The sequence below is a fragment of the Paroedura picta genome, chromosome 9, assembly GCF_049243985.1.
Source record: "Paroedura picta isolate Pp20150507F chromosome 9, Ppicta_v3.0, whole genome shotgun sequence".
Taxonomy (NCBI): domain Eukaryota; kingdom Metazoa; phylum Chordata; class Lepidosauria; order Squamata; family Gekkonidae; genus Paroedura; species Paroedura picta.
Window position 1 is genome coordinate 34,207,710 of NC_135377.1, and position 10,314 is coordinate 34,218,023.

Consider the following 10,314-nt stretch of genomic DNA (forward strand, 5'->3'; position numbering starts at 1 on the left):
AAATTCAACTGCTGCCTCAATGTACAGGACATTTAGTCATCCAGAGCTTCTGCAGCTTTGATTGCTGGATATCTTATATTTGACACAGTATAGCTCAGGTAATTTCAATGAATTTATTAAATTTCAAGTTTTGCTGTGTAGTACACAATGACTATTTATGCACTGGGAACTTCACTGGCCCGGCTCCCTTGCAGGAACACAAATCGGGGGCGGATGAGGCGCACCGGGCCAAATGCTCCCCTATGTGGGTGCAGGAAGAGGTGGGACAACTTGCCATGACTAAAACTCTAGCCTGCAGACTGCCATGAAACCTCCAGTGCATAAACGGTCAATGAGAAGCTTGTTTGCAAATGCGAGTTTAACTGTGGGAAATGAGCTGGACAGATAATAGCTAGAGTCCCAGTAGTCAGACTATAATAAGAAATCAGTGAACTGGACTTTACCTTATAGTGGAGTACAAGATGTCCACACACATTCAACTGCACAAAGTGATGTGTTTATGTTAAATATAAAATGGGGATTTTGCATGTCACAAGTGATACTAAAACCTTCATTTTAATACCTCACTGGAGTGATTATTTTCCATTTGTACCATGCTACATATTTATTAATGGATGGTTTTCTGTGATTAATCAGTATTGAAAACAAGGCAAGATCCTTTTTCTTGTGAAAATGGACCTTGGAGATCAGATACTCTATGAATACAACTAATCCACAAGCATGGATATATGCCTAAGCATTTAGAATGCTGTAGAATGCTGCGCATAATTTCTCTCATGTACTACCTTATTGGATTAGAAGGTTTATGGAATATTCACTTATACCTTTTGTTTTGATGGGAAAAAGTACATTCTTGTTATCCTTAATATATAGGATACTGCATGGATACAATATTCATTCTCATCTTCTTGAGGTATAAAGAGATATCTAAAAGTACCATTTTCCAGAAATGGTTTTTCTGGCTGATCCACAAGCAGGTTCCATATAGCTGGGGAGCTAAATCTAAATTATATGCATCCCCCCCCATCCCCCATCTGTGGATTTCAGAAGAAGAAGAGTTCGTTCTTATATGCCGCTTTTCCCTACCCGAAAGAGGCTCAAAGTGGCTACAGTCGCCTTCCCTTTCCTCTCCCCACAACAGACACCCTGTGGGGTGGGTGAGGCTGAGAGAGCGCTGATATCACTGCCCGGTCAGAACAGTTTTATCAGTGCTGTGGCGAGCCCAAGGTCACCCAGCTGGTTGCATGTGGGGGAGCGCAGAATCGAACCTGGCAAGCCAGATTAGAAGTCCGCACTCCTAACCACTACACCAAACTGGCTCTCTTCACTCATAGACAAGTGGGCTCCATGCAACTAAAAACATTTAAGGGGTACCAAGTGCTGAAAATATCAGCATTTTAGAAATGTCACATGTAAAAATGTTCACAGCTAAGATGTTCCTACAGGTAGGAAGTAGAGGTGTGCATTCAGCTGATCTGAGATGGAAAATATTATTTTAGCTAGACTAGATATAAATCAGGCTGACAGAACAACAAATGGTCAAGCTGGGATGGTCAGATAGCTGAAATTAAAATGTGTTTAAATGAACTGTAGTCTCTTTAAATGCCTTCTGGCTAAACTCTTGGAGAAGGTGTTCAAGGGACTGGGATCCCTTTAAATACCATTCCCCCATATATTGAAAATAATTGAAACTGAGGCGCCTTATTTGGGGGACCACAGAATTGGACCCTTTGGTCCAATCTTTTTTAAACTTGGGGAACTTTTGGTGAAAGGTACCAGCAGCTTTACTGCAAATTTTCTTTACCTCAAAAATACAGCAGCCCCAGATAACCCCAGATTGGTTCTCCATTAGCCCTACTAGCTTCAAAGCCCATTCCTAAGAACAGGCCCTGAAAGGGTCCCTTCCCTTAGCCTCCGGCTAGGCAGCTTAAGGTGGCTTTGGGCCGCAGCTTGTAGCCAGATCAAGTGGGGCAGTTGGGGGCTAGCCAGCTTGTTAGCAGGGCAGGAACAGAGCTCCTTAGCAGGCAGTCAGCAGGCCCAGAGGCCCTAGTTAGCAGGCCCTGCTTAGCAGGCCAAGAGGCCCTTGTTAGCAGGCCCTCCACCCTTTGCCCAGGGCCCTCTCCCCTTACCTGCTGCTGACTCCAGGCACTGAGGCGCATCTGAGAACAAAGAGGCTAGACTCCAAGGACAGAGGGCGGGAGCTGCACGGGCAGAACCAATTGGCCCTATTCCAACTTGGACAGCCGGACACGTTCCACCCCCCATGCTGTTTCACAAATATACTACAGCAACTTCTTTTCTCTCTGAAGAAAAAAAAAGCACACAAATTATGCCACTGGCATCCTCCCGCCCTGCCGCTCTTTCAGATATGCATGCATATACAGCAAAACTGCACGCTATTGACTTTCATCCCACATCGAAACTACTTGCCTCTTCCAGGGAAACTAAGTAAGTACTGTTAGTTATAGTGGTAGTCATTTTATTTTTTTAAAAAAAAGAGCAGAGGAAAAATTTCCCATCTAAGGACTGTAGACCTGCTCTGAAACACTAATTGTTACCATTTTGTGACTAGCTGTCCACCAGCCAGGCTACCATGTTGTGAGTGAGGCAAGGTGCTGCTGTAGGCTATTGAAAAGAAAGGCATTACTTATTGTTTATTTAAAACATCTTAATTATTTTATTATTATTTTAAAGACTTATATGCTGCCTTTCCACCCAAGCAGCAAGTGTTTCAACATTAAAATATTGGGGACATTAAAACAGCATATAAAATAAAGTGTATTTTTTTTACCAAATTCAATTGAAAAGCATGGCATACTACAACCAGGGAGATGGGTCAATAAGTTATTGGGGGAATGGTAAACAATTCTTCACCTGATGGCAAAAAACAATGATAGAGGGAGACAGTTGAACCTCTCTGGGAGGGATTACTAAAGTTTGGGTACTTCAGCAAAGATGGCATCTTCTCAGATTATCACCCTTCTATCCACAGATGCTGGGACACCCAAAGCAGGGCCTTCAAAGTTGACTGGAATGGAGGGTAGTTCATCTGGGAATAGGTAGTCTTTCAGCTTTGCTGACCCCAAAACATTTAGGGCTTCAAAAGCCAATACCAGCACCTTGCAAAACGAGTCATATGGTCCCTGTGACCTACTCCAGTCAGCATTCTGTAATGTCTGGACAGTCTTCAAGGGCAGCCCCATCTAGAGTACATTACAGTAAACTAATCTAGACATTACCAGAACATGCATTATAATTGTAAAATCTTTCCATGCAGAAAGGACTCCAGATGTCATTGGCCACCACTGCCATGTATTCATCCGACAGAAGTCCCAGGTCCAGCAGCATCCCCAAACTACAAATCCAGAACAGGAGATATACCACTTCGTGGGTCAAACCAAACACACACACACAGAGAAACAGCACCTTTGTTTGTCAGGATTAAGGTTAAGTTTCTGAGCCCTCATCCATCACAACACTGCCTCTAGGCACCTGTCCACCTGTCTCTGCAGTCTCCCAGGCATCTTCTGGATATGTGAGACAGAGCTGAGCATTTTTTGCATACTGATGACAATTATGCCCATAGCTCAGGATGAACTCTCCCAGCAACCTTATGTAGATGCTGAAAGGTGGGGGGAGGGGACTGGGAATGGAACCTTGCAGAATCCTGTAGGCCAAGCATCATACTCTGAAATCTGCCCAGTCTCCTGATGGAAGTGCAAAAATACAAGCTGCGAATGGACTCCTGGGCTGATTCTGCACTTATTTTGTTTTTTCCATTGTGGATCCTGCTGAATTCAGATCGATTTGAACTCGTATCCTCTTCTATTCCCCCACCCCTTGAAACAGAAAGTGTTCTGCACTTGATTGGGAAATCTCAGAACAGTGAGGGGTGCCAAGTGTAGCAGGAGTCTCTCTCTTTTCTTGAATTGGGGAGGGGGGAGGATTGGAAAAGGAGAGGGAAATAAAAAGCAGAGGAGAGGGAAATAAAAAGAGGCAAATCTCTGCTGAGAGAAGTTAGGGCTTCTGGAGCACAGTAATTTTAAGACAAGCCTTGCAGCCGGGAACCAGGAAGTCTTTGACGTCCTGGCCAATCAGGGAAGACTGTTTTGCTACCCGGCATGGAGAAATAAGTTAATTCGCAAAAAGCATGAAGCTGCATACTTACTGATGTCGGTTTTTCAAATATCAAAGGTTATATCCCCTTCTGGATATCGCGTGGGAAAGGTAGGGTCACTCCAGATCAGTCATGCATTTTGCAGAGGAGAAATGCACCCAAAATCAAACTAGAAATTGAATTCAGTGTAGACGGCAGGGATCAATTGGACTGGTAGTGGGTAAAAGGCCCTGTGCGGACTACACCCTGGATGGTGCCTGAGAAAACCGCAAACGTAGAATATCAGGCACAAATTCAGTGTCTGTATTCAGAATTCAATGTGGTGAGTAACACGCCAGCAAATAACAATTGCAGAAACGGTCCATTAATTAACCATGAGGGCCAGAGTACTACTTTGAACCATAAGCAAATGGAATGGCACCATGTTAAGAAGAAGTCCAAACAGACTTTGCAATACACTTTTTTTCATGTAGGGGGTTTCTTGTCCTTCCTGAAGTCCAGGAAAACTGGGTTGTTACTTTGTGTCCTCTGTGCATCACACTCATGAGCTTTGCCCTTGGGAAGAGACACAAACATTATCAGATCTCCTACAACTTTTATTGTCCACTGCTGCTCTAGGAGTCTCAAGAAACTCTTTGTTATGAATCATCACAGTCAGGTTTTTGAATAGTAGATGGTGTTCTACCACGAGATCTAGTGAAGTTGGTAGGAATTTCAGATGCATATGCAGAATTCTTGCTGGCATATTATTAATATCATTATGGTTGTATTTTGCTTTCTTAATTTATATAATTAACCCTTTATTAACCCTAGCAGCAAGCACAAAACAAATAGCTGATACCCGAGACATTCGTACCAGGTCAGTCAGTAGTTAAAAACTATTCAAATATTTATTGATCTATCTTGTTTACAATGTCTGTGGCTGAGCAAAAGTACAAGTAAATAACAGATACCTAAACATTCTAAGGACTCCAGCACAGAATGTGCAATCTTAGTTAATTATCAACTTAGTTGGGGGCTTATTTGAGATGTTTCGTAGGAAGTGTTACCCTTTGCTTGAATCCATGGCACAGAAATGGCATCTGAGGCCCACAATTAAATGTCAGTTATTATGCTACAGCCAGCAGTTTTCAAGTTAGGTTTCGAAGCACGCAAAAAGTTTACAGAAATCATTTTATTGGAAGCTAATTTCATAACACTCTGCTGATGATTTCATAAAATTGGGATCTCAATAGAGGGAGGCGTGAGCCCTAACTGCGGGCAGGTTAAGTGGAAGAACAAACATTTACAGACTTCCATTGTGATTCTCAAGACAGTTACTCCAGTTTAAATCAAATGACAGCAACAGGTTAAGAATGGAGTAACTCTGCATAGGATTGCTCTTACACTGTCAATGATTTCAGGGTTAAGTGGGTCTAAGTATCATCTTCTATCTAAAGTTATGATTTGGGCCCAGAGTTATGACACAATTCCATCCATTCCTTAACCTCATGAGTAATGAAAGAAACATATTTCTAACATGTCACAACTATGTCACAAAATAATAACAAGCTTGCAAGTCTAGGGTTGTGCGATTCGACCGCCGAAACAGCCATTCCCGCCCGTAGCAGCCAGCGCCAGGAGGGGGGGGAGGGAGCCGCAGGTGGGGAGGAAGGCGCCTGCGTGTGTGCGTCAACAGGCGCACCAATGCCCACGCCTCCCCCCCCCTGCAGCACTGGCTGTTACAGGTGGGAACAGTTGCTTCAGCGACTGAATTGGACCTGATAAAGTGACCCCTCCCGACACGTATGCCCATGATCCTACGTTCTCAGAAGTAAAACTCATTTTCAACAGAGCATATTCCTTCATGGGTTTGTATAGGCTTCATTAAATTATCACTAGGGATTTTTGAGCCTAAAAAAAAGACTATAAATGTAGATGTGATGGCCCGAATCAAAAATATACAGAATTCCATAAACCTCATGAAATGTTGTACTTGTTTTTGTAGAACAGCAGTTCATACTTAACTGTACTTTTGCAACACAAGGAAGTTTATAAATATGTGTTAAAAGTCATGGCAAACTTTCACAAAGGGAAGAAAGGAAAAGTTTCACTGAGCCTATGTGGTCCATTGTGTGTTGTGTTTGGACCTAATCGCTTAAATGTGTATATAAACAACACATATCTATTTTTAGGCAAAACCTGTGTCTTAGAACCATTATTTTTGCTCATTTTTTGGGAACAAAGGGATGGTCTTGCAAGTGGTTTTGTTTACAGAAATCTTCTGAGATGTCATTTTATATAAGCATAGCAGTTGGGCAATCTTTGGGATTTTTATCTGTTATTATTATTATTGCGAATACTTTTGTTAGCACTTCCACTGAAGGGAAATAAGTCATTCCATTTTATAGGACTTGGATGCAGGACATATGAAGCCTTAAAAAGAAAAAAGAAGTATCAGAAATGTTTCCTTGTTTGTTTGTTTTTAATGCTGTATTTCAATTTTTTGGTGGAAAACATTTCTTCTCAATATTTTTAAGGTGAAAATGTAGAGACTTTTTGACCATATAATGGTGATGGGACTTTACAGAGCTGGTGCTAGATAAGCATGTGAATGAGTCATGCTCTAAAAGAGACTATTCAAAAGAAGCAAGCTTTCTACTGAGCATAACAAGATGGCATTATAACAAACTACCTCCAACTCTGAACATACCACCAAATATAAGAAATGTAAGGTAATTCACTCAGCATTTTCTTTTTACTAAACTGGTATGGACATTGTATCTGAGAAAGTGTGTGTGCACACGAAAGCTCATAGCTTGAATAAAAAATGTGTTGGTCTTAAAGGTGCCCCTGGACTCTAAATCTGTTCTGCTGCCTAAGACCAACGCAGCTACCCTGCTTGAATATAAACTGGCATGTAGAGGAACAGTTTTAATACAACTAGCTAAAGTGATTGGGTGAATATTGCAATGAAGCTTTGAATAAACTGCAAGGCAAAGAAAACTAATGACTTACATTTTTCAAATGGTTTGAAAAATTTATCCTTCCAACCTGAAGGATATCACTAGTCATTATTCCATTTCAAACACAAAGCTTCACAAAGATATGACCCTCACCTCCAGATTGGACTTTGGTAACTCATTCTACAAGGGCCTGCCCTTATCCCTGATCCAGTAACTGAAATCGGTACAAAACACAGCAGCACAAGGCTTGGCCAGTACCCTTGGAGGGCTCACATTCAACCTGTCCTCGGCAGCGGCACTGGCTGCCAATTGTATACCAGGTTAAGTTGTTGGTTTTGATCTTTAAGGCTATATGCAACCCAGGTAAGCCTGCATACCTAAGGGACGACCATTCTGAATATGTCCCCAGAAGAGCTCTGCCAGTATGTACAGACTAGTGGTCCCTGGCCCCAGAGAAATTTGGCTCACCTTGACCAGAGCCAGGGACTTCTTGGCCCTGGATCCTCCCTGGTGGAATTAGTATTGTTATTATTTAAATTTCTATGCCGCCTTCCTAATATGGCTCACTGAGCTCCCAGAAAAGATCAGGGTCATGTTGGAGCTCACTGAATCCTGCAGAGCCTGTAAAATGGAGCTCTTCCGCCACGCTTACAGTCAAGGCCAGTGAAATTGTTAACAGCAGATTGGCCTCCTTTCGGTACCCCACTCCAACCAGGGTTCTGGCTTATGCTTTGGGGCTGAATTTTGGATTTTTAGAATGCTTTTAATGTATCATTATGCATACATTGTCCACCACCCCGAGTCTGCTTTGCCGCAGAGGGCAGTTTCCAAATTTAAATAAGTAAATAAAATTTTCCTAGGATTCAAAAAACAAAAAAATACTTTCTGTTCTATAAGAAACTAACCTACTCAAAAGCCTATGCTGGTCTAGTCAATAGAGTTTATATCAAGGAAACTGTTCTTATAATTGCACAGTGACAAACTATGCATTACCATGTTAACATCACTACATCCTGGGCATGGTTAACTCCTTTAGCAATGAACTTAACATTGAAGTCAATGGGTTTATTTATTTTCAAATTTCTATGCTGTACTTCCCCAAGGGCTTAGGGTGGCTTACAGCATATATCATATAATAAAGCAATCATTAAAACCTTTTAAAGATTTTAAAATAACCAGGTTTACATTTTTTAAATAATCATAACATTGCCTTCTCTTCAATAGGGAGGGAGGAAGGAGATGGTGGTGCTTTGATGGTTATACTGAGTAGGCGTGCCAATGTTATCATTCATGTACATGTAGAGAAGCCAGCTCATTAATGGTCTTTTTAGGCCTCAACCATAGGCCCGGGTACACAGCTCTGAAGGGTGTAACTTTGTTTAGATTTGCACTGATAGTTTCTTTAAATCAGTGGCTGCAGAATGACTTTGATAACAACTCAAACATTTACGTTTTCATGAATTGATGCAGTGTTTAATTAGATATACATGAATGATTCAACAAATATGTTTACAGAAATATTACAGTGTCTTTATGGTGATTTATATGTGTATTTTCACAATTCTTGGCAAACAATTGCATAACTTCTCAGTTCCCCTTTTGTTCTTCTGAAGTGCCTATGACCAGCATAAGATTCAATTATCACACCCCCAAAATTAATTTTCAAGATGTTGCAATTGGGATATAATTGAGAGTTTGCACCAAAAGATAGTCACAATGTACAACTTGGTCTTTTAAAGAAGGCATCAGTTTAGTTCAGTTCATTATAAAATCAGCTTTAAAACCTTGCCACATACACTACTAAGATCAACAAATAGATTTAAAGGTGTCACTCTGAATAAAAACTAGGCTTTGATTTGAATTTTGTGGGTGCCAAGGCAAAATGAGAACAAGATCTTAGTAATTCTGTCCAACCTGAAATTAAAGACTGTTGCAAAGCTGAAGTGCTTGGTCCAAGCCGAGATATTCTTGATATTGCTGTTCTATTTTCCCGGCCCATGCTATTCCCATACCCTGGGAATCAGGCAAAAAGCTATGGTTAAATTTAATGACATTTGCTTGAGCCCAAGGGCCACATGGGTCAAGAGTGATAATTGATGCAGGAAGCTTTGTAGACATGAGAGCTGCCAGGCCTTTTTTAGTTCTATCCTTCCCTTCTCCAGGTAAAGTTGGGAGACTGATTATATCAAACTCATCAGCAGCAATGGTTCTTGGCACCAAGTCTCTTGTGAAAAGATAATATCATGCTGAGTTAGGAAGAGATTTAAGCATCAACTGATGGATATCCATCCCGCAATGTTTTTAATAGTACTTTTGGGTCTCTGACTAAAGGGTTTGCAGTGGGATCTTTGTCTGTTGGTTGCTTTGTGGTTTCATCCATGAGAACCATATTGAAGCATTCTGCTTGGGTGGTAAATTAGTCTACCCCTGGGAAGGTCTAGAAGGGACTGATATGATGAAGCCAGCTCATAATCCACTGGGTTGCACATGGGGCTATTTCTGTCCAATCTGTTTCCTACATGGGCCACTGAGGTAAGACTAGCTGTGAGGTTTCATCTGGACCAGCTGTTGCACTGATAATTTCAGACTGGATTTTTTGCAGTTATGAGGGTCTGCATCTCAGCCTGAGCTGATATTGGATACAGAAACATCACAAGCTTGAGACAGGTTATTTTCCTAATAATTTGCTAGAGAGACTCTTATCAATATTTCTCCGCTAGAGGAATTTGTCTACAGAGTCAGCCATGAACCATAGGTTTTCCAGTGAATTCTTTAGGTAATTTAAGGTGAAGTCTATATTTATGCACCAAGCACCAACTTGGTGTAGTGTAGTCGCCTCTAATCTGGAGAACAAGGTTTTGTTCCCCATTTTTCCAGCCAGCTTGATGACCTTGAGCCAGTTACTGTTCTCTCAGAGCTCTCTGAGCCTCACCTACCTCACAGGGTGTCTGTTCTGGGGTTAAAAAAGGGTAGCCAATTGAAAGCTATAAAGACACTCCTTTGGGTAGTAAAAATCATGGTACAAAAATGTCATCTCTGTCTCATTCTTCATTCAGAAGGCTCTTAATGGGTTGTAGATCTGTGGATAGATTATTCTGTGTTCCAGAAGCTGTTTGCAATTTAGATCTTCCACTGCCAGTAGTATGAGAAAGTCAGTTGCTTATTTCTGAGCCTCTCAGAAGCTGTAGCCTCAGGGTCAAATGAGAGAGAGATTCTGCCTTTTTAAAAGCAGGAATTAGCATGTAGCACATT